This window comes from Olea europaea, chromosome 12 (assembly GCF_002742605.1).
Source record: "Olea europaea var. sylvestris chromosome 12, O_europaea_v1, whole genome shotgun sequence".
Classification (NCBI taxonomy): Eukaryota; Viridiplantae; Streptophyta; class Magnoliopsida; order Lamiales; family Oleaceae; genus Olea; species Olea europaea.
The window spans coordinates 3433453-3461346 of record NC_036248.1 but is presented as its reverse complement, the minus strand read 5'-3'; the positions used below and the strand labels follow the sequence as shown (position 1 = coordinate 3461346).

Sequence of the window (27894 nt, the reverse complement as noted above, 5' to 3'; positions counted from 1 at the left end):
GTTTGTATAGATAAAATTTATTCCGAAATATAATGTTAATATAGAAAGTTTTATTAATAGATCTGTGAAAAATTTTAAGCCTTTGACGACAAAAAATTCATTTGCATTAATACTGAAAAATTAATCTGCAAAAGTTTGGTGTATTTATTCTGCCGAACAGCGAATTTGAACTTCCGGTTGTCCAGTTAACAGTTGAAAAAACCCAGCGAATAGTCAGACTATTTAACAGTCGGATGGACAGTCGGCCGGAACAGCCGAAACAACTGGCTGTTTGATTTTTTTTCCTATTTCGTTTGATATTTTCTTGCAATTAAAAATTCTTTTTCATCATGTAGATATAGTTATAGTCCCAGTTTGTTACTTTGATGATTTCGAATTGGATGAAATAGATTGATGGGTATGGAAATGGACGAACGATAAACGTGGTGGTATCCCAATTTTCATAACAGAAACAATAACGTATGCAGAACTCTATAATCTTTTACAAAATAAGCTAAATGTTGATCTCTCTCAGTATGACATGGAATTGAAATTTAAATTCAGTGATCAGGAAGTTTCGAGTCCACCTATGATGATTTCTTCTGATGGCAAAGTGAATTATCTATTTGAAATGAACAATAGACACTCAACTCCTGTTTGCGTGACTTTAGTGAGAAAGGATGTCGTTGAAGGTGAACAAGTAGACTCGGATGGAGGGGATAACAATGCTAATGATTTTTGAGATACGATCCAGATAGCTCGTGAAGATGATGCAGTTATTCCAGAGACAGTTACTCACAGAATTCCATCTGTAGTTCACGACAATGAATGTGAAAATACAAATACTTTTACAGACGAGGATTTGATCGTTTTATCCCGACAGAGACATGAGCGGGGTGGGACCTCAAGAGCTGGATCGAGTGGACCGTCCTCTAACTCCTCTCGTATGGATCCCGATAGGGAGGATTTGTATGTCGAGTAACTGTTTGAAACGAAAAAAGATTTACAGGAAGCTGTGCACCTAATTGCGCTGAAATAAAACTTTAAGTTCAAAGTGAAAAAATCGAACAAGTCATTGTTGACAATTGCCTGCGTAGACGACAGTTGATGTTGGCATTTGCGATCGTCAAAGATTAACACGAATGAGTGCTTTGTAGTTCGCAAATACACATGTGAACATATTTGTGAAGTGGGATTACATCGAAATGATCACAGGCAAGCCCGAGCTTGATTTATTGGTCGACAGATAATTCACAAGTATCAGAATTCTCGTACGATCTACAGACCATCGGACATCATTAACGACGTCCGTCGAGAGTACGGAGTAGTCTTGAGCTACCAAAAGGCCTGGAAGGCCAAGGAATGTGCGTTTGAGGATTTAGTGGGCTCTACAGAGGAAAGCTGTGCTAAATTGGCTAGGTATTGCTATAACATGGAGAAAACTAATCCTGGCTCAGAATTATTTATTGAGAAAGAGGGTGGGAATTGCTTCAAATTCTTCTTCATGGCTCTTAGACAATGCATTCGGAGATTTCGAAATGCAATGCAATGCGACTTCTAATTCTAGTTGATGGTACAATACTGAAATCTAAATATCAAAGCAAGTTGATTATTGCTACATGTCAAGATGTCAACCTCCAAATTTACCCTCTTGCATTCGACATAGTCGATAGTGAAAATGACCTATCGATGTAGTGGTTCTTCACAAAATTAAGGGAAGTAATCGGGGAAGTCGAGGACCTTGCATTTGTAACAGATTGGGGACAACCTTTAATAAATGGTATCGCTGAAATTTTTTCAGATGCACATCATAGGTATTGGATGTACCATATTCAAGGTAATCTAAAGACTAGGTATCGGGACAAAGATAGCGTTTCATTGTTCAGGAGAGTGGCTGAATCCTACAATGTTGAAGAGTGTAATAACTTCATGGTTGAAATAAGAAGTAAATCATTCGATGCATGGGATTATCTAACGAAAATGGGGATTGAACATTGGGCGCGCTCGTTTTTTCTAGGACGTCGATACAACATCATGACGTCAAACAACGTGGAGTCTCTTAATGCATTATTCAAGAAGGATCGAGGGTTACCCATTTTTGCACTGATTGAGAATATCCGTAGCAAGCTGCAGCAGTGGTTTCACGATCGACGTGTGAAATCACAGAATTGCACGAGTAGCCTTGGCGCAAGAGGAAAGGCTATTCAAAGCTATAGAACTTGCGAGGCAGTTGAATGTCAAACCACTGGACGAGTCGTGCTTCTTAGTGGAATGTGCACGTAATACGGCATACATGATGGACTTAACTGATAACACATACAGTTGTAAAAAATTTCAGTTGGAAACTTTTTCGTGTGAGCATGTAGTCATGGTTGCTATATATTGAGGATTTGCAGCTAGAACATTGTGCTCTCATTACTACACGACTGATTATTGGAGAGCTGCGAACGCTAAGACAATATTTCCTCTGCCGAACGAAGCTGAGTGGGAAGTCCCCGACCATATTCGCCCGCTTAATACATTGTTGCCACCTCTCATTGAACCGTGTGGTCCTGGACGTCCAAGTACGTCTAGAATACCGTCTATCGAAAAATTCCTCGACCGCGTAGGTGCAGCTGGTGCAGATCAGTAGGGCATACTCGCCAATATTGTACAACTCATGTTCTTCTAAATGATAGTTAGATCATTTGGTAATGTTGTTCATCTGAATTAAACAATGTTTGCATTTATTCTACGATAACAAATTAATTGCCGTCGTAGTTAATAATCATTTCATAATCCATTATAGTGTGTTACAAACATTTCGTAAGTACAACAAATCAATATTTTCAGTGTTTACAATTATTTCATAATTACAAAAAATTACAACTAATAATTATAATAAATCTATGAATCACCATTAAAATAGAATAAGTTGAACGCCAACTCTGTATCCAGGTTTGGTTGATTCCATCAACCTTGTGTGCTATACTCAGAAATTTGATGTACTTTATTGCAAAAATTGCACAATTGCCCCTACAAATGAACAAAAATTAGTTTGATCAGTACCATGTGATAAGTGTGTTTTTGCACACTTATTTAGATCACAAACATGACATAATTACGAGCAAAATATTTAAATTGTGTCTTAATCTTGTTGAATTCATGCAATGTAGGTGTTTCTACAGAAATGGTGGAATTCAGGAAAAAAGAGCCTAAAAAGGACTAAAATGGAGCAAAGTAATAGTTCAGGGACTAAGGATTTAAATATTCAAAGTTGAACTAAAAAGAAACCAGGGAATGCAAATATGCTCAGCATGGACTCGAACGTGATACAAGATGATTGGAAGAAGAAGCAAGTGCAAAAGGACTAAAATGAAGAAGAATGAAAGTTCAATGACCAAAATGGATTTTTTCCATAATTGATAGCACTATGCGAGTGCTACCCTCTATGCAGCCGCATAGAGGCCACCCGAGAATAAATTCTCAAAAAATTTTACTCTATACGACCGCATAAAGATGTACTATGTGGTCGCATAGAGCAATTCGGAGGCCGAATCTGCAGTTTCCTTATTTCGTTGAAACTCTTATGGAAACAAGATTTTTTGGGTCCTATATAAAAAAAAAACTCGATCAGAACAAAGGGGACGCCGTTTTTACATGAAAAATGGAGATTTTGAAGGAGAAAACGAAGAGAGAACAAAAGGAAAATATCGCGTCAATTGAAGAATCGATTGAAACTTGATTCGGGTGATGACGTTTCTTCAACTATTTTTGTATTTTCTTCTTTTTAGCATGTTAGGCTAGATTTTCATGTACTAGAAGATCGATGAACGTGGCAATACTACTTTTGATTTTTGATTTGGAGATTTGACATATTTAAGCACATGTTCCGGAATTGAATGATTTATACGTTTTTATTTCCATATTATTATTGTGCACGTAATTATATGATTTTGGTGGCCTGTTTTATGCATTTGAAAGAAGGAAGATAGGCTTGACATGGTATAAATCATCATAGGGTTCAATAGGGGATAGAAATATATCTCTATGCCTCGTGTGAATTGTTGAATATTCATGAAATCATAATGCATTCCTGTATGTTAGTATTCGTCGTAGAGATATAGTCAAATCACATGTTGGGATAGGTTTGACATTGCTCGAGAGAGATTGCTAAATTAAGATAGGAATACTGATTCATCAATTGTGGAAATGTGTGTCAAATTTGCATAATTAAAAGTTGAACGGGTGTTGCTTGGGAATTCGTGATCATAGTGCGTTAGTAATTCATTAATTCCATAAATTCTCCTAGATTGCATCCAGGTCATTTTGCATTTAGTATAAGTTTCTCACTCATAATTGCATCATAGTTCATATCTTCATTAGTTAAATCACAACATATACACCTTACTTTCGTGTTTCGATTAAGGTCATAATAGGTTGACTTGAACTAATCCAATCCTTGTGGGATCAATACTTGGATTCATAATCCATTCTACTACTTGTTAACGAATTGTACACTTGCGGTGGGTTTTAAATTGAAAGAAATTATTTCGTGAACAAGTTTTTGGCGCCATTGTCGGGAATTGAAATTTAGTTTAATTTTATCTATTATGACACTAATTCAAACTTACCTAGATTAGTAGTAGTTAGCTTACTAGACTTAGTTTATTGTTTACTTTAATTTAATTTTGTGCTATTTTTGCTATCTCAGGGCTTTATGCAAAGAGCACCTGATCAAGACTTGGTTCCCACTAATCCAAAGATTGAACGCACATTTCATCACAGGCAAAGAGAAGCAAGAGTAGCACAACAAATTCAAAAAGACCAAAAACAGCAACAATAGATGGCTTACGAGCAAAATCGGCTAACGAGCAAAATCGTCCGGTAATTCAACTCAACGAATGCGCGGGGGTTGAAGATAAAGGGAATATGGTACTTGGGGACTTCATGGCACCGTTGGTGGTCCAGAGTCAATCTGGCATTGTGTATCCTCCATTTGGGCAACCGAACTTTTAGCTGAAAACAAATGTAATTCAACTGTATCAATACCACGGGATGGCTAATGAGAATCCACACACACACATATCCCGATTTCTGGACATGTACCAACACTTTAGGTATCAGGGTATCTCAGACGATGCTATAAGACTGCGATTGTTTTCACACACTTTGCGGGATAAAGCACTTGAATGGCTGGATTCACTTCGCGTCGCAAGCATCACCACTTGGAACGAGCTAGCCCACAAATTTTGCACCAAGTTCTTCTCGCCAGCTAAGGTAGCAAAAATGCGGCATGACATCTCTATATTCAACCAAGGCGAGTCAAAATCATTTGAAGAAGCATTGAGTCATTTCAAAAATATGTTAAGGAAGTGTCCTCAACATGGCTTTGATAAAAAGACACAAATCCAATTTTTCTACACTAGATTACTTCCATTCTTCAAGAGCATGGTGGATTTATCATCCGACGGGTCAATCTCCACGAGAACAATTGACGGAGCATGGGAATTGTTTGAGAGAATGGCTACAACTTCAGCCATGTGGTCTACAGATCGAGTGGTTCAGAAGAGAACATCGAGGGTTTATGAAGTAGATACTTAATCAGCATTATCCGTAAAGATAGACTCCTTGTTCCATAAGGTTGAGAGCATTTCACAGACCACCAATGCAAAACAAGTCAAGAAGCCAAGCTGTGAAGAATGTGGAGTAGACCACAATACTATCAACTGTCCAATTCTCACACAGGGGATCGAACATGCATATTTTGTACAATGGGGTCAATGCCAACAGAACAATCCACATTCGGAAACTTTCAATCAAGGCTGGAGAAAACACCCAAACTTCTCATGGAGTAACCAAAATCAAAACAGGCCACAAGGTTAATTTCAGCAGCAGGATAAAAAGCCACCATTGGAAGAGATGTTTGAGAAGTTATGGCAACGACTAATCAGTACATGGAGGCCAACAACTAGTTTATCCGAAAGACAGACTCAACTCTTCAAGATCAAAGTGCTGCAATAAAAAATTTGGAGACGCAAATGGGACAGATGGCAATCTCCACCAGGAAACCTACCCAGCAACACTGAAATTAATTCTAAGGGGCACGCAAAGGCTATAACAACCAGAAGTGGAGTACAACTACTGGAAATACATGTAAAAAGATCGGTAGCTAGCAAGGAATCAGCGCCAACCTCAGATGACGAGATTGTGGAACAGATTGAACAAACAACAGAGAATGTTGCCAAGAAGAGTTCCAATACATCACGGGTTATAGCTAGCAATTCTATCAACCCTCATGAGCCACCTATTCGATTCCAGCAGAGGTTGAAAAAGCACAAATTGGATCAACAATATAGTAAATTTCTTGAAGTCTTCAAGAAACTACACATCAACTTCTCATTTGTTGAGGCACTTGTTCAGATGCCGAGTTATGAAAAATTCCTAAAGGATATCCTCTCTAACAAGCGAAAGATAGAAAAAAATGAAACAGTGATGCTAACTGAGGAATACAGTGCCAGAATCCAGAAAAAACTGCCTCCAAAACTAAAGGATCCAGGAAGTTTTATTGTACCTTACACTATTGAAAATTGTCATTTTGATAAAACTTTGTGTGATTTAGGTGCAAGTATCAATTTGATGCCTCTCTCTATTTTTAGGAAACTCGACTTGGGAGAAACTAAAGCCACAACAGTGACCCTACTGTTAGCAGATCGATCCCTTACACATCCAAGAGGGATCATTGAAGACATGTTGGTAAAAGTAGAAAAGTTTATATTTCCAATCGATTTTCTCATTTTAGACATGGAGGAAGATAAGGATGTTCCACTCATATTGGGGCAACCCTTCTTAGCTACTGGAAGAGCGATTGTCGATGTTCAGAAAGGGTAGCTTATATTGAGGCTTAGCGAAGGACAGATCTCTTTCAACGTGTTCAAACCAATGAGGTTTCCCACTGAGTCAGATAGCTACTTCCAGATCGAGGTAATTGACAGAATAATTCAAGATACATTTTAGCTACATCATCCTTCCGATGCATACGAGGCATGCATTGCACATTCTTAATCCACTCACACTAATTCAAGTGAGATTGAAACATGTGCACGGTTTTTGGAAACTAATCCACCATACATGCTCAAGCATCACTTCGAAGAACTGGGAACTAGGACTACAAAGTCAGTGCCATCTATTCAGCAACCTCCCAAGTTGGAACTCAAACAATTGCCACCACACCTTCGATATGCTTACTTGGGGCAGTCTTCTACATTTTCGGTTATTATTTCAAATACTGTCAGTGAAGTGGATGAAGAGAGACTACTTCGAGTGCTGAGGGAAAATAAAACAGCCATTGGATGGTCAATTGCAGATATCAAGAGGATCGGCCCGTCGCTATGCATGTACAAAATACTCATGGAGGAAAATTTCAAGCCAAGCATTGATGGTCAGTGGAGATTGAATCCAAACATGAAGGAAGTGGTTCGGGCTGAGGTAATGAAGTTGTTCGACACATGCATCATCTACCCAATATCAGATAGTGCATGGATCAGTCCAGTACAGATTTTTCCAAAGAGGGGAGGTATCACAGTGGTGCAAAACGAGAAAAATGAGTTGATTCCTACAAGAACAGTGACTGGATGGAGAGTTTGCATTGATTACCGCAAACTAAATGCTGCTATTTGAAATGATCATTTTCCACTACCATTCATTGATCAAATATTGGAGAGACTAGCAGGGCACTCACATTACTATTTTCTGGATTGGTACTCTGGGTATAATCAGATTCCAATAGCACCTGACAATCAGGAGAAGACAACTTTCACATATCCCTACGGTACCTTTGCATACCATAGGATGCCCTTTGGTTTGTGCAATGCCCCTACCACCTTTCAGCGTTGCATGATAGCTATCTTTTCTGATATGATTGAGAAATTCATCGAGGTATTCATGGACGACTTCTCAGTGTTTGTGTCCTCATTTGATGAATGTTTGGAGCATCTGAGTCTTGTGTTACAGCGGTGTACAGAGACCAACTTGGTATTAAATTGGGAGAAATGTCACTTTATGGTACAGGAGGGCATCGTGTTAGGACACAGAATCTCAGCAAAGGATATTGAGGTGGACTGAGCAAAGATTCAGGTGATCAAGAAATTACCGCCACCAACATCAGTGAAAGGTGTTCGTAGTTTCCTTGGGCATGTCGGGTTCTACAGAAGGTTTATAAAGGATTTCTCAAAAATTACTAAACCACTGTGTTGTTTGTTGATGAAGGAATCCATATTTGAGTTCACAAATTAGTGTTTGATGGCTTTTAATACCTTGAAAGAGAAGTTGATTTTAGCACCCGTGATTATCACACCGAATTGGAACCTACCATTTGAATTAATGTGCGACGCCAGTGATTTTGCTATTGGGGCCGTATTGGGACAACGGAGAAATAAGTTATTTCACGTAATCTACTATACAAGTAAGACCTTGAACGACGCTCAATTAAACTATGTCACTATAGAGAAAGAGCTCCTTGTCGTGGTCTACGCCTTTGACAAATTTCGATCATATCTTGTGGGGTTAAAGGTCATCGTTTACACAGATCATGCAGCCATCAAGTACTTAATGGAAAAGAATGATGCCAATTCACGTCTCATTCTTTGGATACTACTGCTTCAAGAGTTTGATCTGGAAATTAGGGACAAGAAGGGTAGTGAAAATGTGGTAGCAGACCACTTGTCTCGACTCGAAATCACAGAGCAGACAGAGACCGTGGAAATCAATGAAGTCTTCTCAGGCACCTTGGTATGCTGACATAGTTAACTACTTAGCCAGGTCTATCATTCCGTCAGATTACTCAAATCACTAGAAGAAGAAATTTTTCGCTGACTTGAAGTATTATTTTTGGGAGAATCCCATTCTATACAGGCGAGGAGTTGATCATGTCGTTCGTCGTTGCGTACCTGAGGAAGAAGTGACCTTAAACATTGTCATTCATCTACATACGCAGGACATTATGGTGCTTCAAAAACAGCGGCGAAGATCCTTCAGTCAGGTTTTTACTGGCCTATGTTGTTTAAGGATGCCTTTGAATTCGTGAAAAGGTGTAACCGATGTCAACGCACCGATAATATATCTAGGAGAAACGAAATGCCTTTGAACAGTGTCCTGGAGGTGGAACTATTCGACGTCTGGGGGATCAACTTCATGTGGCCATTTTTCCCATTATTCTCTAATCAGTATATATTGGTAGCTGTGGCTTACATATCGAAGTGGGTAGAAGCCGTTGCATTGCCTATCAATGATGGGAAGGTGGTGATTGATTTTCTAAAGAAGAATATTTTTACCCGCTTTGACACACCGAGAGCTATAATCAGTGACGGGGGAAAATATTTCTACAATCGCCAATTTGAACAGTTGTTGACTAAATATGGCATTAAACATCGTGTAGTCACTGCATATCATCCTCAAACCAGCGGACAGGTTGAAGTGTCCAATAGGCAATTAAAGCGAATACTTGAAGTCACAGTAAGCTCTTTACGAAAAGATTGGTCTAAGAAGCTGGACGACGACTTGTGGGCCTATAGGACTCCATTTAAGACTCCTATAGGGATGTCAACATATCGACTGGTTTTTGGGAAAGCATGCCACTTACCTCTTGAGATAGAAGACCATGCTTATTGGGCAATGAAGAAATTGAATTTGGACTTGAAGGCTACGGGTGAAAAACGTTTATTACAACTTAATGAGCTGGATGAGCTCAGAATGGAGGTCTACGAAAATTCAAGATTCTACAAAGAACGTACCAAGAAGTGGCATGATATGCATATTCAGAGGCGTGAATTTAAAGTGGGGACAAAAAGTGTTACTCTAAAACTCTAGGCTTAAACTGTTTCCAGGAAAGCTGCGATCGAGATGGTCTGGTCCCTATACTATTACATAGGTATTTTCACATGGGGCAGTTGAGATCACTCATGACAGTAAGGGGACATTTAAGGTCAATGGATAGCGTTTGAAGCACTATTGGAGCGACGATTTCTCAAAGGAAAAGTCTAACTTCATCATAGAACACCAGAATGACACAATACGGTAAAGTCAAGCTATCGACTATAACCTAGCGCTAGATGGGAGGCAACCGACTATATCCTTTTAAATTTAATTTATTTTGCCTTTCGCATCAGATTAGGAATTGTTCAATTTCATTTTTCAAAATTTTTTAAATTAGATCATTGATCATCCATACATGTTAAAAGAGTCCAAGCACTGTCCACACGAGTCCCTAAGCATCACACACGAGTTCGGGTTGATTGGAGTTATTTTTAGTATTTGGGGGTGTAATTCACGCATTTCGAGGCAAAAGTTTATTTTCAAAATTTCAAATGTCAATGCGTGATTGTGAATTTAAAAAATTTTGGTTTCAGACACTAAATTTATGGTCTTTGCATACCCCAAAATGTTTAGAAATGTATCTTTGAAAAAGTTGGGGTCATTGAGAAGTCAGACCGACCACTAAATTGAAAACCAAATTTTGGGATAAAATTTAATCAAACTTGTGATTTTGGGGGAATTGAATATATTTTCAAACTTTTTGTTTTTTAAATTCGTTTTTTTTTTGCATGGTATAAAAAAAAATTATTTGGTTCATGCGGTCGCACGGTGCGACCGCACGTCTTAAAGACATATGGCCGCATGGCAGAATCAGGCATGGGTTTTTAACCCATGCCTGGTTCTTTCTTTCCCACCTCAATTTGTTTTCTTTCCCTAAATCTCTCACACACCACACACTCGGCACTCATGACGAAGGACTCCAAGTTCAATATCATTTTTGAAGTTCAATATCATCTAAAGTAAATCACTTTTGAACTCAAATCAACCCCTACAAGTGCAAGGTAATATTTCATCAATCACTCTTGGTTCCTTCATTTGGGTAAGTCACTTTTGCAATTTCAATTTTGAGGAATTGAGGGAGAATGGGCTAGTTCATGTATAGGTGAATTTACTGTGATTGTGTTGTGAGGAATATGGGATAATTTGAAACTTCATTTCAATAAATTGGTAATACCTTCACATTATGCATGCTATATGTTTGATGAAATGCCACAATGAATATTCCATGCTTTATGGTGCTTCTTGCATTGCATGTGATTGGTGGATGAATTGCACTACATATTGTGATGCTAGATTGTTAAATGTGTGTCATTTTGGCATGACTTAGACTCCAATTGTTGACATCCTAGAGAGCCCATGCAATGGCATGCTACATGTTCGATCAATTGTCAATGTAAAATGAGTAATGCATTTTGGTGAATTTGAGCATTGGATATAGAAACTGGGATGTGAATAACATTGATGCTCTCTCTTCTTGTTGAAGTGACGGGGTATAACGGTTGAGGGGTTTGTGAATATGGTTCCAATATGTACTGTTTAGCTAGAGCTTGTTTACCCACTCAATAAAGTCCTTGAACTACACAGTATACATGCTGTGCATTGACATGAGTAATATATGAATGAGAGTGGGGTAATGTGATGAATTCCTATAACACATGAATTGGAAAGTACAAAAACCAAACTTGACCATACGTAGGCAACACTTGTAGGCACAACATGACTAGGTCACGTCACGGCACCTCACTTCACCCACTTTGCACCGTATTTTGCCAACCCAAACGACATCCATTTGACTTGAATTTTTTATATGTGCTAGAATAGTATGGACACTTTCATGCTCGAAGATCACTCTAGAAAATTTCAATTTTCTAGGCGATGTCCGGTGCTGAAAGTTCTAGGTTGGTCATGGGTTAATTCTATCAAAGTGTATGTTTTGAGCCAATTTTTTGTTGGTGTTTCACATTCCTTTGATACTAACACTATCTTGGAACATGTTTCATGCATTTTACACATCAATGTCATGTACATGCATTTTGAAGCAAGTTTGGGGGATTTGTGCAATGCATACTTTATTTTCTCACTCCATGCCTATTCTTTTCACATCAAACTTAATGAGTGTAGTTTTCAAACCTTGCAGGATTCCTCCTAAGAGAACTTTGCAAGGGAAAGAAAAAGTAAGCTCCTCCATCGAGACAACCCGTACTCAAGAGCTTGTGGGGGAAGTTCGACGATTCTTAAATGCAGAAACCGCGGCGCGATATGAGAATATCATACACCATTGGACTATACACGCTGAAAGACCCGTTAAGCTTGATGATTTTCTAGGTTTTGAGTTGGTCAACTTAGTTCGGATCTGTGGGTGGCACAAGTTGGTGGACCGACCACATCCAATCTATGAGACTCTATGCCGAGAGTTCTTCGCCAACTTCAATAGTGAAATTGACACGCCAGGTTCCGAGCATTTCCATCAGACTTGGGTATGGGGAAAGTGGATTATGTTCTCTCCCGAGGTCATTCATGATTACTTCCAGCTCACAGTGGAGAATGTGATCCCTATCCCAGTTGAATTTAACTGGAATGAAGTGGCCAGGGTTTTGATGGGGCGGGAAAATGCATGGCCTCTTGCAACTATCGAGTGGCATCAGATCGAGCTTACCCCATCCATAGCCATTCTATAGCTCTTCATGTGCCACAATATCGAACCCATATCACACAGGACTACATTTCCTGATCAGACAGCAGGGTTCATCTACCACCTGGTTCGAGGTAACAAGATAGATATCGCCACTCTTATATACAATCAATTACACACATTGGGAACTTGGAGACATCGCCGCTCTACTTTGATATTCTCGAGCCACATTAGTGGCATATGTATGGCTACGAGTGTTGCACTCCTATCTAAAGAGGTATCTGAAAAACCCAGCCCCATGATCAAACGTACTACATTTGAAGCTCAAGAAAGGGCTCGGACTAAATATAAGGAAGAGCAAGAAAATGAGCACCGTAGACGGGCAGAGCAAGGCCCAGTCCCTGCAGATCAGGAACTCCCACAGGCTCCAGTACCACAGGCTGACATGGATACTCAGTTGCTGAGACAGATATTCTCCACCACCACGGGAATCAACTGAGACCTCCATAGCTTCCTTCAGGATTTCGGAGCCATGAGGATTGAAGTGCATGGTTACAAAGAGACAATCACTTTGCACAAAATTGCATCAGAGATGCTAGGGACGATGCCACAGTCATGCGACGGGAGATAGATACCGTGAATAGCCGGCTGAACATATATGTGGGCCGGGTGGACGGCATCCAGATGCGGGTAAATGAAATATGGGAGAACATGAGAGCCATCTAGGTCGAGCAGGCACAGCAGCCCGCCTTGATGAGGGAGCTGAATGGGATGCTGCAGTAACTCCTCAGACGACACCCTCCACCGTCAGATGATGGTATATCAGGACCTAGTTTCCCGCCTTCTCATCCATTTTGATCCAGGGGAGTATTGTTTATCCCATTTTGATTTTTCTTCTTCATTTTGTCCTTAAAATTATGTCTTTAATCTTTCGTTAATTTTACATTGAGGACAATGTATTAACTAAGTTTGGGGGGTGATATAATTTTAAATCTTTATCTATGTTCATCACTATTTGTATTCCATTATTGCATATTGTATACGTGATGAGTGTTATGAAAAAAATTGCATTTTATTCAGTTTGTTTTAATTCTTTTCATGCATGCTTGTGTAGGCTTGATAACCTTGCTAGCTAGGATGCTATTATTTGACTTGTTTAAACTGAAAAACTTTGGATCTGGTGTTGATTAGACTAGCTGATATTTGTTGATGCAACACTTGACATTATCTATGCACGCTATTCATGCTTGACATGTTAGGTGAATGACTGGATTTTGAGCATAAAGTAGGAAAAGAATGATAAGCCTCTATTGAATAACCCGTAAACTACCTTAAAACAGTTTGGTGATGGCTGAGCTCTTATAGGGGAGCATTGAGATGAGCGAGGGCTCTGTGCATGAATTTAATTGTGTGGATTGCCTAGACCAGTAGGGTGAAAAGTAGGTGAAAATCTTAAATTGGGGATTGATTTTGGAAACTAAATGTCTAGAAAAACAACAAAGGGCATAAAATTAATATGTGAGAACAAGACACTTCTTTTCATACCTTTATGACTCGAGCGAGTAAGCCTGTAAGGATATTTCAAAATCTACTGCTCTAAGGTCAACTGGCCTGGGAGTCATCGGTCCAAAGCTCGATACATGGGTCATATAAAAAGCAAGAGGGAAAGAGGTTAATAAAAAGTCATCTGATCGAGCCTTTATAACTCGAGTGAATGAGCCTGCAAGGGTTTAAAACCTGGTGCCCTAAAGCTAACTAGTTTGGGAGTCACCGGCCTAAAGCTCGGTACATGGATTGTATAGAAAGCAAATGAGATGATGATAAACAAAAAAAAAATTGAAAGTGATAAAAAAACAAAAGAGAGACAAAAACATAGAGAAAAGCCCTTAGACATTTGGTTGAGGAAACTATACCTTTGAGGTGAGGCAAGTAACCTATTTTAATCTTAAGTGTCGAAGCAATCAAACTTGGGAGAGCTTTCACTTGTTGAAATGTAAACTTGTGATAGTAAGATCAATCCAAACTACAAGAGGGTGGAGACTACAGCTATGTAAACACCTAATCTTAAAACACAACTCCAGGATAATTGAGTGAAAAGAATAAGTTTGGGAGGTTGTGTATCTCTCGAGCGAGTAAGGATACATTTGACCACTTGGGGTCGGGACTCAACCCATCATGAATTCGATATGCTGGCATGAACTCACACACACACGTCAAGTATGCATTTAACAAGTAAAAGTTGATGTCATTTTTGCACTGATAAATTTTAATAAAGTCAAATACTTAGTTCAATCTTGAGCCACGGTAGGGTATTAAGCCATATTTGTTCAGAATTAAGTCACTATCTTGTTTGAGGACAAACAATAGTTCAAGTTTGGGGAGTTTGATAAGTGTGTTTTTACATACTTATTTAGATCACAAACATGACTTAATTACGAGCAAAATATTTAAATTGTGACTTAATCTTGTTGAATTCATGCAATGTAGGTGTTTCTACGGAAATGGTGGAATTTAGGAGAAAAGAGCTGAAAAAAGACTAAAATGGAGCAAAGTAATAGTTCAGGGACTAAGGATGCAAATATTCAAAGTTGAACTAAAAAGCAACCGGGAATGAAAATATGCTCAGTATGGACTCGAACGCGATACAAGATGATTGGAAGAAGAAGGAAGTGCAAAGGGACTAAATGAAGAAGAATGAAAGTTCAAGAACCAAAATCTTTTTTCCATAGTTGGTAGCACTATGCGACCGCATGGAGGCTACCCAAGAATAAATTCTCAAAAAATTTTACTCTATGCGACCGTATAGAGATGTACTATGCGGTCGCATAGAGCAATTCGAAGGCTGAATCTGTAGTTTCCTTATTTCGTCGAAACTCTTATGGAAACAAGATTTTTAGGGTCTTATATAAACAAAAACTCGACCAGAACGAAGGGGACACCGTTTTTACAAGAAAAAGTGAGATTTTGAAGGAGAACAAAGAGAGAACAAGAGGAAAACATCGTGCCAATTGAAGAATTGATTGAAACTTGATTCGGGTGATGACGTTTCTTCAACTATTTTTGTATTTTCTTCTTTTTAGCATGTTAGACTAGATTTTTCATGTACTAGGAGATCGATGAACCTGGCAATACTACTTTTGATTTTTGATTTGGAGATTTGACATATTTAAGCACATGTTCCGGAAATGAATGATTTATACATTTTTATTTCCATATTATTATTGTGCACGTAATTATATGATTTTGGTGGCCTGTTTTATGCATTCGAAAGAAGGAAAATAGGCTCTACGTGGTATAAATCATCATATGGTCCGATAGGGGATAGAAATATACATCTATGCCTCATGTGAATTGATGAATATTCATGAAATCATAATGCATTCCGTATGTTAGTATTCGTCATAGAAATATAGTCGAAACACATGTTGGGATAGGTTTGACATTACTCGAGAGAGATTGCTAAATTAAGATAGGAATACTTATTCATCAATTGTGGGAATGTGTGTCAAATTTGCATAATTAAAAAGTTGAACGGGTGTTGCTTGGGAATTCGTGGCCCTAGTGCGTTAGTAATTCATTAATTACATAAATTCTCCTAGATTGCATCCAGGTCATTTTACATTTAGTATAAGTTTCTCACTCATAATTGCATCATAGTTCACATCTTCATTAGTTAAATCACAACACATACATCTTACTTTCGTGTTTCGGTTAAGGTCATAATAGGTTGACTTGAACTAATCCAATCCTTGTGGGATCGATACTTGGACTCATAATCCATTCTACTACTTGTTAACAAACCGTACACTTGCGGTGAAAGAAATTATTTCGTGAACACCGTGCAGCAAAAAAAATTAAGTATTAAATTTTAAAAAATTTAGAACCACTTACAATATTGTCTGCCTTGCCATGGTCATGTCCAGCACGATGGCTAATCTGTCCTTCACAGTCAATCCCGTCTGTCTAGCCATCATAGGGACAAAAACAGCAATGTACTTCAGATTTTTGCTTGAACTGACCCTGTGTCAGACATGAATGATCGGGATTGTATATGTATATAGTAGACTCAGTGAACACAATCTCCAAGGCTATCCAGTGATGATTCACGATCACTGGTACGTACATATGTGTACAACTCTCCCATGACTTCCCCTCGACACTTGGCCACATCCCTATGGTCCACTCGAGCATGTAGTCGGGCACTGCGTACTCCTTGCCGACATGTTGGAGCGACTGGTACTCAATGTCAACGCTTTGTCCGAACTCCAAATTGAGTATGACTCGGCCAGGAGTTATTTCATTGCATAAACAAATGATATACAAGTCATAAAAATTAACATTATATCGTCGGTAAGCCAAGCTCATGAAGTGATGATGTCGTGGAACCACTTATAAGTATTAGAGATCATCACAGTATCGATCGTACGGCTGGTCCTGACAAAAGAAACAGAGAAATGTTAAAAAAGTGTATACGAGTAACGATCACTGGTATTTACTAATATCACTAATATCATGAATACTAGCCCGGACAACATTCTTCTCCACTCTATCTCAAACGCTTTCTACTTGGCATGGTCCACTTCCCGAAATAGGTTGGGGATCGTCCCATCGACGAACCTCCTCATCTTTGTATCAGCCGTAAAGGGAGAGACAATGTACTATGACGGCACTCTTGACCTCTTGCCTACCACAAGTTCCAGCATGTCAACAACATGCTTTTTTACCCCAGTCACGACTGTCATCCTCTCCTTGCCCACCTCGAGCATTGTCCCCTCTTCTGCCCCGACAATCGCCACCTCCTCCACGCTCTCCTCCTCTTCCGCTCCCGTTGTCACCACCTTCTCAACCATAGCTCCCATCCTGAGGGGCCCACCACTTCATTCACCCGCGTCAACACCACCTCCTCTACTCCTCATCCGTTATCGTCGGCACCACCTCCTCGACCGTCGTTCATGTCCCCAACGAGGCCACCACCTCCGCCTTCGGGTCCACCCTATCCTCTATGGACTGAAGAAAGGAGTCACATGCATTCTCCAACCACGACTGTGGGTGACCCCCATCTCTATCCTCTCGATCAACCCCCGATCATCACCTCCGTCCACCCATCGTTTGCTTGCTATGTCACCTCGAAGTGCTATCACCTCATCATGAAGGTCCTCTAAATGCTCGCGCAGCACTTTAACATCATCAGCTATATCCTCGACCTCCCTACTAGCTGACGTCCTAGATCATCGACCCGTTCCACCATATCTTGACGCAGCACGCCGACCTCCTCTGATATAACTCCTATCAGCTCTCGACGCAGCGCGCCGACCTTCCCTGATATAACTCTTCCTAGCTCTCAACGTAGCACGCCAACCTCTTGCACCATAAATCTAGTCAGGCGATGGTACAAATCATCAGAATAATCACCCTGAGGGTGAGAAAGTGATGACGGTGGCGAAGGTGATGCCCTGGGCGGAGGTGATGCTGCCGGCGAAGGTGATGCTTGATCAACTGGCTCGCGGTCCTGTACAAACTTACATATTATTAACTTATTCAATAATTGCTAACTCATACAAAATATTAATCAATAATTCACTTACCCAGTTTCGATCGGAGATCGAATCAGACATCTAGTCGTCTTAGGTGTACGGAACCGTTACTTCATGCACGAGACCCTGTGCCTCCTCCTCCATCGACAACATCAAATGAGTTATTACTTCACGCTGACATATTGACATTTTAAAAAGATAAAATCATGTAATGTTAAACTATATACAATATAAATCACAAATTTATAATACTCATATGAGAATCATCGAGGAAAGTCGATAATTATTTCTCAGTGGGACATCTCTCCGCTCGAGATGCTCGCCAATGGTGCATCCTATGGCAGCATGTCTCCTCTCGTCATGCAAAGCGGGTACCCAATATGGGGATGGTCTCATACGCCCAGACCTGCAACGCATAAATTAGTACATACAAATTCAATAGAAAAAATATTTTAACATTGATTGCGTTAATCATTTACCTACAGCGCCAAGGGAAATCTGTACGTGTTGTACTTACGCACGGGCCCCTTGGGCTTCGAGTGCGGTTTGGTGAAGATGTGGACGGTGTTCTCGAAATATTGATGGCCCCACGGATAGCTATTGAAGTGATCTATGGCGTCGACGATCTCGAGGTGGAAGAGGCTGATCGCACTCTTCTTTTGGTGACACCGCATCACGCTCTTAATGATGTAGAGCAGACATAATTTCAGTCTGTCTAACCTCTCGTCACACCTCCTGATCACGTCCATCAGCTGAGGCAAAACCACTACTTCCTGTCCCTAAAAGTAAGTGTCTTGCAGCCTATTAGCCCGTAACTTCAGTCCCATCGCTAGCTACCTCATTGCCCATAATCTTCAATCCAGTCAGCAAGGCAAACTCGAACATGGAAAAGCTAGCGACCTTGCCCCCGAGGTCGAAGTGGAGGGCATCGCCGTCAACTGGACTCAGCAGTCGACATAAAAGAGCATCGATCATCTGACCCGAATACTGCAACTCTCTCATAGGGTATAGAAGCCACAGAAAGGACTAACGCAGTATATCTGCATGCTGGTTGTCTAGCAGCTCCAAGACCTGGGTGAAGCTGTCAAAGTTACTGTTCCATGTAACTTTGCCTGGCATCTATCTCAACTCTACATCCAGATGATAATTCATCCTACAAATATTGAAATAGAATATTAGATCATTGTACATGAAATAATGGAATGAAGCATAATAACCCAAAATTAAGAGAATCGAAATTTTTAACCGTATTATCGAAAATTAATAACTACCATAAAAATTAAAGTTAAAATAACAAAATAACAAAATAAAATTAAAATTACAATTACAATTAAATTTAAAATAAAAAATTAAAATTAGAATTAAAAATGTAATTTGAAAATTAATTTTAAAATAACAAATTTCTTCAAATTAAAATTATATAAAATGAAAATTTAAATTTAAAATAAAATTACCATTACAATTAAATTTAAAATAAAAAGTTAAAATTAGAATTAAAAAAGTAATTTCAAAATTAATTTTAAAATCACAAATATCTTTACATTAAAACTACAACTAAAATGAAAATTTAAATTTAAAATAAAATTAAATAAAAATAAAAATTTAGAATTAAAAATTTAATTTAAAATTAATTTTAAAATAACAAATTTCTTTACATTAAAATTATAATTAAAAAATTTAAATTTAAATAAAATTACAATTACAATTAAATTTAACATAAAAAGTTGAAATTAGAATTAAAAAATTAATTTCTAAATAACAAATTTCTTTAAATTAAAGTTATTTAAAATGAAAATATAAATTTAAAATAAAATTACCATTACAATTAAATTTAAAATAAAAAGTTGAAATTAGAATTAAAAAAAGTAATTTTAAATTAATTTTAAAATAACAAATTTCTTTAAATTAAAATTATAACTAAAATGAAAATTTAAATTTAAAATAAAATAAAATAAAATAAAAATTTAAATTTAAATTTAAAATTATAATTAAAAATTTATTTTGTAATTAATTTTAAAATATCAAATTTCTTTACATTAAAATTATAATTAAAAAATGTAAATTTAAAATAAAATTACAATTACAATTAAATTTAACATAAAAAATTGAAATTAGAATTAAAAAAGTAATTTGAAAATTAATTTTAAAATAACTAATTTCTTTAAATTATAATTATAACTAAAATGAAAATTTAAATTTAAAATAAAATTAAAATTAAAAAGTCAAATTTCGGATTAAATAATTAATTTGAAAATAAATTCTTAATCAAATAATTTCATTAAATTAAAATTAAGATTAAAATTAAAATTTAAAATAGAAATAAAAATTTAATTTCAAATAAAGAGTTAAAATTAGAATTAAAAAAATTAATTTTAGAATAACAAATTCCTTTGAATTTGATCAAGAAAAAAAATATACGTAATTAACAATTCCAAACATTTAATGATTTAAATTAATTTAGAAAATTTAATATTACAAAAAAAAGAACTGACTGTTATATAGCCGGTTCTAGAACCCAGCTGTTAACAGCCGACAGTTGACAGCAGTCAGCCGGCTACAACCTTTTCATCTCCACTCGTCGGATTCTACCATTTTTGGCAAGTTGGAGCTCCCCAAACCACAAAAATTGGCCAATACACTTCATCTGTATGTAAATCTAGCCTAAATCATGCATTTCATACCACAAAAATCATATTCCAACCAATAATCTAACTAAAACTCAACAAAATCCAATAATCTAATTATAATTCCACAAAAACAAACCTTTACAACTTTTAACAGCCAACAACCGAAAGTTCTTTGGTGAGGGAGATGTCTGGACGACCGACTGTAAGTGAATCTGATTTTTCCTTTCCAAACCGTCGAGGGAGAGAGAGAGGAAGATTGAGGGGTATTTTTGAAAAAGTGTCTTTAAATTGTGTTTTCGTTTTTTTTTTAAAATTAGTTAAAGGCCAAAGTGGAAATAAGGGTGGGTCAAATGGCCATTTTCACTTATTTCCTCCATGGCTTGATCCTGGATTTTTGAACTTCTTTAATAGTATTCCGAATGAATTTTGTTTTCATTTTTCCATAGCTTATGCGAGTTTACACCACAAATATCAATATGTGAGTTTGTGTATCTTATAATATATGCATTGTTCGAAAACTTATAGGCTTACATGAAAGCGCGAACCAATGACTTGCCCTTGCCATCACATGAGGCGACAATGCGCTGTCCATCGAGTGACCACTGGACATCATCAATCCGACCCGAGAGGACCTGGAACTCATTTTTTAATACAAAATCATTGTGGGTCCCCCAGATCCGAACAGTTCCGGACACATCAGCCGAAGCAATCCACTCGCCATCGGAGATTATCGAGCGATTGTGGTCGGTATAATGCTCGCCGTACACCTTGACTTCCAATGGTCGGTCCAGGTACCAGATGATTACGAATCTGCCGTAGCAATAGAGGATCGAACTAGATTTGGGGTCGCCCGAGATAAGGATCCCCCGACCCCGTTCCGTTGAAGGGGAGCACGCATATGTTTCTGCCAGCTTAGCCATTTTTATTTTCTGTTTCTGAATTGAAAATGAGAGTGTTAGTATATTTATAGGGAGAATCGGAAAGAAGTTAATCGTCCGTGAATTTTTTGTCCATGTATTTGATTACTCGTTGAGGTTTAAAGTGTTAAATTTTGACAATTAAATTTATCAAAACATTGAACGTTACTCAATATCTTAACATTAATTCCAATTTTTTAGCGAAATCAATGTCTTCAATTGCTTACTAGACTATGAAAAATATCTTCGATTGTTCACTAAATTTTGAAAAATGTCTTCGATTGCTTACTGAATTTTGAAGTGGTCGAATTTTGGCCACTGAACTTATAAATATGACTTTGATATATTGTTATGTAGCACAATGACACAGATCGTAAATGTAATAAAATGGACAAATAAGTTCAAGTTGTCAATCCCACTGGAAATGATTACTCAATTATATGATAATTAAATTTAATTTTAAGATTTTTTTAGTAGAATTTTAAACTATTTTCATAATTTGAAAAATTCAAATTTATTATATATATACATTTTTTTAAAATTATATTAATATTTAGTTTTTCCAAACAAACTCACAGTAAATTTAATTGAATGAATTTCATTCACTTTTGGTCCCTAAGAGAAATGGCTTGTGTTTCTGAATTTTAATTAAATTTATTGTGTGTTTTGTTGTGAAATCCATTTAATTAAATTTATTCTGTTTCGTTATAAAATTCAAATATTATTTTAATTTTAACAATGAAACATACAATAAGTACGGATTTTTTCAAATGATGAAAATAACTTAAAATTCTACAAAATATATTAAAATTAAAATTAACTATTATATAATTGAGTAATCATTTCTCGTGAAATCAACAATTCGAATTCGTTTGTCCACTTTATTACTTTTACGTGAACCATGCGATATCGGCACATATTTTTTAAGGAACAATAGGTCCAAGTCATTTTTTATAAATTTAGTGACAAAATTCGATCACCTCAAAGTTCAAAGTTCAGTGAGAAATCGAAGAAGTATTTCAAAGTTTATAGAGCAATTGAAGACATTTTTTAAAATTTGGTAAGCGATCAAAGTCGTAACAATTTGTTTTTGGCATGACGGTGCCACATGTGTATTCCGATCACCACGTCACTAATTCCATTAAAGAATGGGAACATATGTTAAGGTAATGAGTAACGTCTAATGTTTTAATAAATTTAGTGGTCAAAACTCGATATCTCAAACTTCAATAGGCAAACGAAGACATAAACATAAGTTCAATGATCATTGAGATTATAAACTCATCGAAAAGTTCCTATGTTCAGATTCTCTATTTATAACTTCTCTTTCTTCTGCATAGTTAGTAAGAGACGAAAAATTAGACGTGCTTCCTCAAACTTTGGACAAGTGAGCATTTAGATTAAAAAAAGAACACTTCGGATCCAAAAATCATGGACAAGTGTGAATCAAGGAAGAAGATTTATTGCAAGCTAAAGGAAAGGAGCAAATGTAACCTCACATGGTTTCATTTTCAAATGTATTTTTATTTGTTTCCCGAGTCACGAGTAAAGAATTCATTTTGCAAGAAAATTGGGGATCATCCTATTTTATTTGATATGAAATACCTAGTTGTGAGATATATAAGTGAATAGTTTATGAACTACTACATTTGAATCAAAGATTGGAGGTTTGGAATAACAATTTTCTCGGGTTCATGGAAGTTGTGGGCCTGTGGCTTTAGGAATTTTAATTTAGTCCTTGTCTGATCCCAATTATTTTCAAAAGACGAAATTATACCCTCCCAGGGCTTTCAAGTTCACTGTGCATAAATCATGGACCCAACTATTCTAATCAAATATTCGGTATTAGACTAACTAAAAAAACTACTTATTTAAAATAAACGCGGTTCCATAATTAACGTGCTTCAAATATAATCTTTCTTCATTCTCTATCAAACGAGTGAAACTACCCCCAAACTTCTCCCCACGATATCTGAGAAACCACTCTGGCAGTTACCAACTCCACGAATATCTCCGATTAGTTATCCCACTCCGGCCTGTCAAGAAACTAATCTTTGTCACATACCTAAAGCGAACTGAGTACATTCTTCGTCTACCTCGTCACTCTGTCAAAAAACTTCCCATTTTACGATCGACAAAAAAATGACTATACCCAAGGCAATAAACGTCCATTCCATGCTAGAAAGGAGAGGAAAGAGGAAGCATGAGGAAAGCCCAACGAAATCCCATATGAAAAAGTATGCGCGTCGTCTGTGACCTTGCGGAAAGTCCAATCGAACATGGTATGTTGATTTTTATGTTCTATTAATACATTAAGTGATGGGTATTAATTGAATAATCATTGGGTAACATGTATTGAAGACGTATTGAAGATCTATGACCTTGAAATCTGTTGAATTCGTTCCATCTTTGGAATGGGGTAAGGTTTGCAGTTTTGAACGCAGAATGTTTGTTCATTTGATTTTTCATTTTCGATGTTACGAATAATCTGTTGTCTATTCACGAATACACATACATTAGGAATCTGTGACGTAAATGCATATGGATATGATTGCATGTGACCTTGCTGTAATGGGGATAGGGCTTTGAATGTGATCTTAGTATGTGAATGAGACTGAAGTTTGTTGTGAATATGTGACCTGAGTGAAAATACTTTGTATGCCTGTGACCTAACTGTTAACATGGTTGATGGTGTGTTTTTAGCCATACGACGTCCATGTGTGACCATTTCACCTATATGTGACCAAGTATTCTCAATGCAAAGACACTCACATGTACATCTACTACTTTCCATCACAGTTGTGGCTATAATAGTTGAAGACTAAACCAAAGTTAAAAACGAATGAAAAATATATGTCTAGTAATATGGCTGTGAATGAGAAGACTTTGTATGCCTGTGAGCCTGTTGAATTCGTTCCATCTTTGGAATGGGGTAAGGTTTGCAGTTTTGAACGCAGAATGTTTGTTCATTTGATTTTTCATTTTCGATGTTACGAATAATCTGTTGTCTATTCACGAATACACATACATTAGGAATCTGTGACGTAAATGCATATGGATATGATTGCATGTGACCTTGCTGTAATGGGGATAGGGCTTTGAATGTGATCTTAGTATGTGAATGAGACTGAAGTTTGTTGTGAATATGTGACCTGAGTGAAAATACTTTGTATGCCTGTGACCTAACTGTTAACATGGTTGATGGTGTGTTTTTAGCCATACGACGTCCATGTGTGACCATTTCACCTATATGTGACCAAGTATTCTCAATGCAAAGACACTCACATGTACATCTACTACTTTCCATCACAGTTGTGGCTATAATAGTTGAAGACTAAACCAAAGTTAAAAACGAATGAAAAATATATGTCTAGTAATATGGCTGTGAATGAGAAGACTTTGTATGCCTGTGAGCTGACTGTTAACATGGTTGATGATGTGCTTTAGTAATATGATGTCCATATGTGACCATTTCACATATATGTGACCTGAATTTAACCTATATGTGACCATTTCACCTAAATGCATTTCCTTTTCCCTGTTTCTGAATTACAATACAGGTACTTAACAATTTTATAATTATTAACGCTTTATGTAGGTCTGGCAATTCAAAATACCTGAAAAAAGTTGGTTTCCTGGCAAGATTACCACCTCTGTATACAAAGGTACTCTCACCACTATACAATCAAAATTAAGCCAAAGCCAAAAATAGATATTGAGGGGCACATGCTTTGCCCACTTCCTGGACTGCCATGAAATAGTGATTCAACCACAATTGATTCACTACTTCCTTCTGGGGCAGGTTCAGCCCCCGAATGAGGAAGAAATATGGTTTTATATTTTCGGGCGATACGTCAGGTTCTCTATATCTGAGTTCTGTTTGGTCACAGGACTGAGATGTTCAAGCGATACAGATACTCAGGTTTTTTAAAATATGCAGTCAAAGTTGAAGGCCAAATACTTTTCACAAGTAGATGTTGTCACACATGAAGATATGAAGGACACATTTCTATCTGCATGCCAAATGCCTAATCTCGATCTGGCTGAAGCCCTACCAGACAATGACGTTTCAATGTTTGGGATTTTATATTTCCTAACTGCCTATCTCTTTCCTCGTGACTACAAGAAGGTTGTCAACCACTTCCTGTTTGTTCTCGTTGAGGACTTTAATGAAATGAACAATTTTTCATGGGGCATGCTACTATTCCAAATTACTCTGGGTGCATTGAGAGATGGGAGGACCCTCACACTATAGGCTATGAAGAATGCTTGCAGCCTTCCAAGCATGGATATACGAGACATTTCCCAGTCTTGATGGCATCGTGGTCACAAGGATATCAAGGGTGCATCCCTGCATTATAAACTAGATGGCAGATGAGCAACCATTAGCTGCCAAATTGGAAGGACCCGACTGCTTCTCCAATCCTAAGGTAAAGTTTCAATAAGCGTCATGTAATCAATATTGAATTTTTGACTTTGCATTCATATAAACTACATATTGTATTGTAGATTGTGATTTGTCACTTGGAACCGTTGGAATGTGAAATGGCGATGCCATACATGAACGAAGTCTAGTACAGTAAGGTAATCCAACCGACATCCTCATCCGAAAGCCAAAAAAGAACCAAGCGTAAGACGAAGAGGTCTATTGAAGATGCCGGTACTAGCGGAAAGTCCATTCCATCGGTCTTACCATTGATGAACAGTAATATTGGACAAACTCACTCTTCAGATGATGACGATGATTTTGTTTCTCCTCCTCCAAGACGGAAGGAGCCATCCGCCCGTGGAAAATTCCCCGTTGTTGAAGATCCAACAACCACTCATCATTCTCAAGAGGAGCGACAATCTCATGGGGCACAACGGGATGATGTAAGTTGTTATATTAATCAGCTCTCAATATTTTCATCATTGGTCACACATCAATATTTCCTATGTCACATTTCATACACATTAGGTCACGGATATACCAATGTGCATTGTATGTTGGTTGGTCACAAATATTTCACAAGCAACATATAATAATTAGTTATTCTTTTTGTCAAGTTTTTGAGGTATCGCGTGTGCAAGTATTCGAACTCCAGGCGGATAATAAAGTGTTGAAGGCGAAGCTTGAAGACATCAAGTCACATATGTCGTCCTTGAACAAAGGGAAGACTAACAAAATGGATGACACTGTTCAAATGCAAGCCTGCATTAAAAGTGACCTAATGGATATTTGGACGAACATGCAGTTTCCATCCGAGTCTGTGTCAATAATGATATCCAGTGCAATGGACGAGATCATTAGACGGTCTGGTGATAGGACAAGAGAGCTTGGAGTAGGACAAAAAGAAGCTCCTGGAGTTGGAGATCAAGAACATCATGGGGCTGGTGGATCTGACAAAGCTGAGGAGGTAGTCACTTGATATATTTCACATTTCTATAAAAGAACATAGTTTATTTTTACATTTTCCATTCAACATTTAGGTGAAAAACGTAGTATTAAACGTCGTCAGAAAAGGGAGGGCAAATGGACCCAAATGATGATCTTCTCTTCTCCCTTGAGCCACCATCATTTTATTTGGGGATTGAATTCACCCCACCCAATGTTTTGTATTCGAAGGAAACTCAAAAGAGGGTAGATTTCATCATATCTTATGTGATGACAGCAACAAAGACTGTTGAGAATGAGGTATTTACATGTTCCAGTAGTTGTAGATCTCAAATCACACATACCTTCAAACCATGTTATATTATTAGATCACAAATCACACACACTTCAAATCATGTCCTATTCATAGGTTACATTTCACTGACATTCCAAACCATGCCCCTTTCACAGGTCACAGATCACACACAATACCAACACATGTTCTAGTCATGGATTTCTGAGTACAGATACCTTCAAACCATGTCCCATTCATAGGTCACAGATCAAACACAGTTCCAAACCATGTCACATTCTCAGGTAACAGATCATAGATTCCTTCAGCTTATATCCTATTCATAGGTCACAGATAACATATATTCCAAACCACGTTATATTCATGGGTCACAGGCCACACACCCTTCCAAACTATCTTCCAATCATATGTCACATATCACAGACACATTCAAACCAGGTCACATGTATAGGTGACAGACTACACACGCTTACAAACTATGCCACAGACAACTCATGTGCCGTATTTTCAATCAATTTGTAACCTACTGCAATAACATACAGGGATCACCTACTACTGAACCAACCTTGAAATTACCAGTTAAGCGGGTTTTAAGGCCAGCATGGGTATTGCAGTCTCCTTTCGTTGCTGGACAGGAGAAGGGAAAATTATTCAAGCACGATGATAATGTTGTCGTTTTTTAGGATT

The 27894-nt window shown here is 37.6% G+C and overlaps 1 pseudogene; it reads right to left on the bottom strand.

The window, feature by feature from the left end:
* Positions 1-21544, bottom strand: part of LOC111405237 — a 53773-nt pseudogene extending 32229 nt beyond the window's left edge.
* Between the last annotated feature and the right edge of the window lie 6350 nt (positions 21545-27894).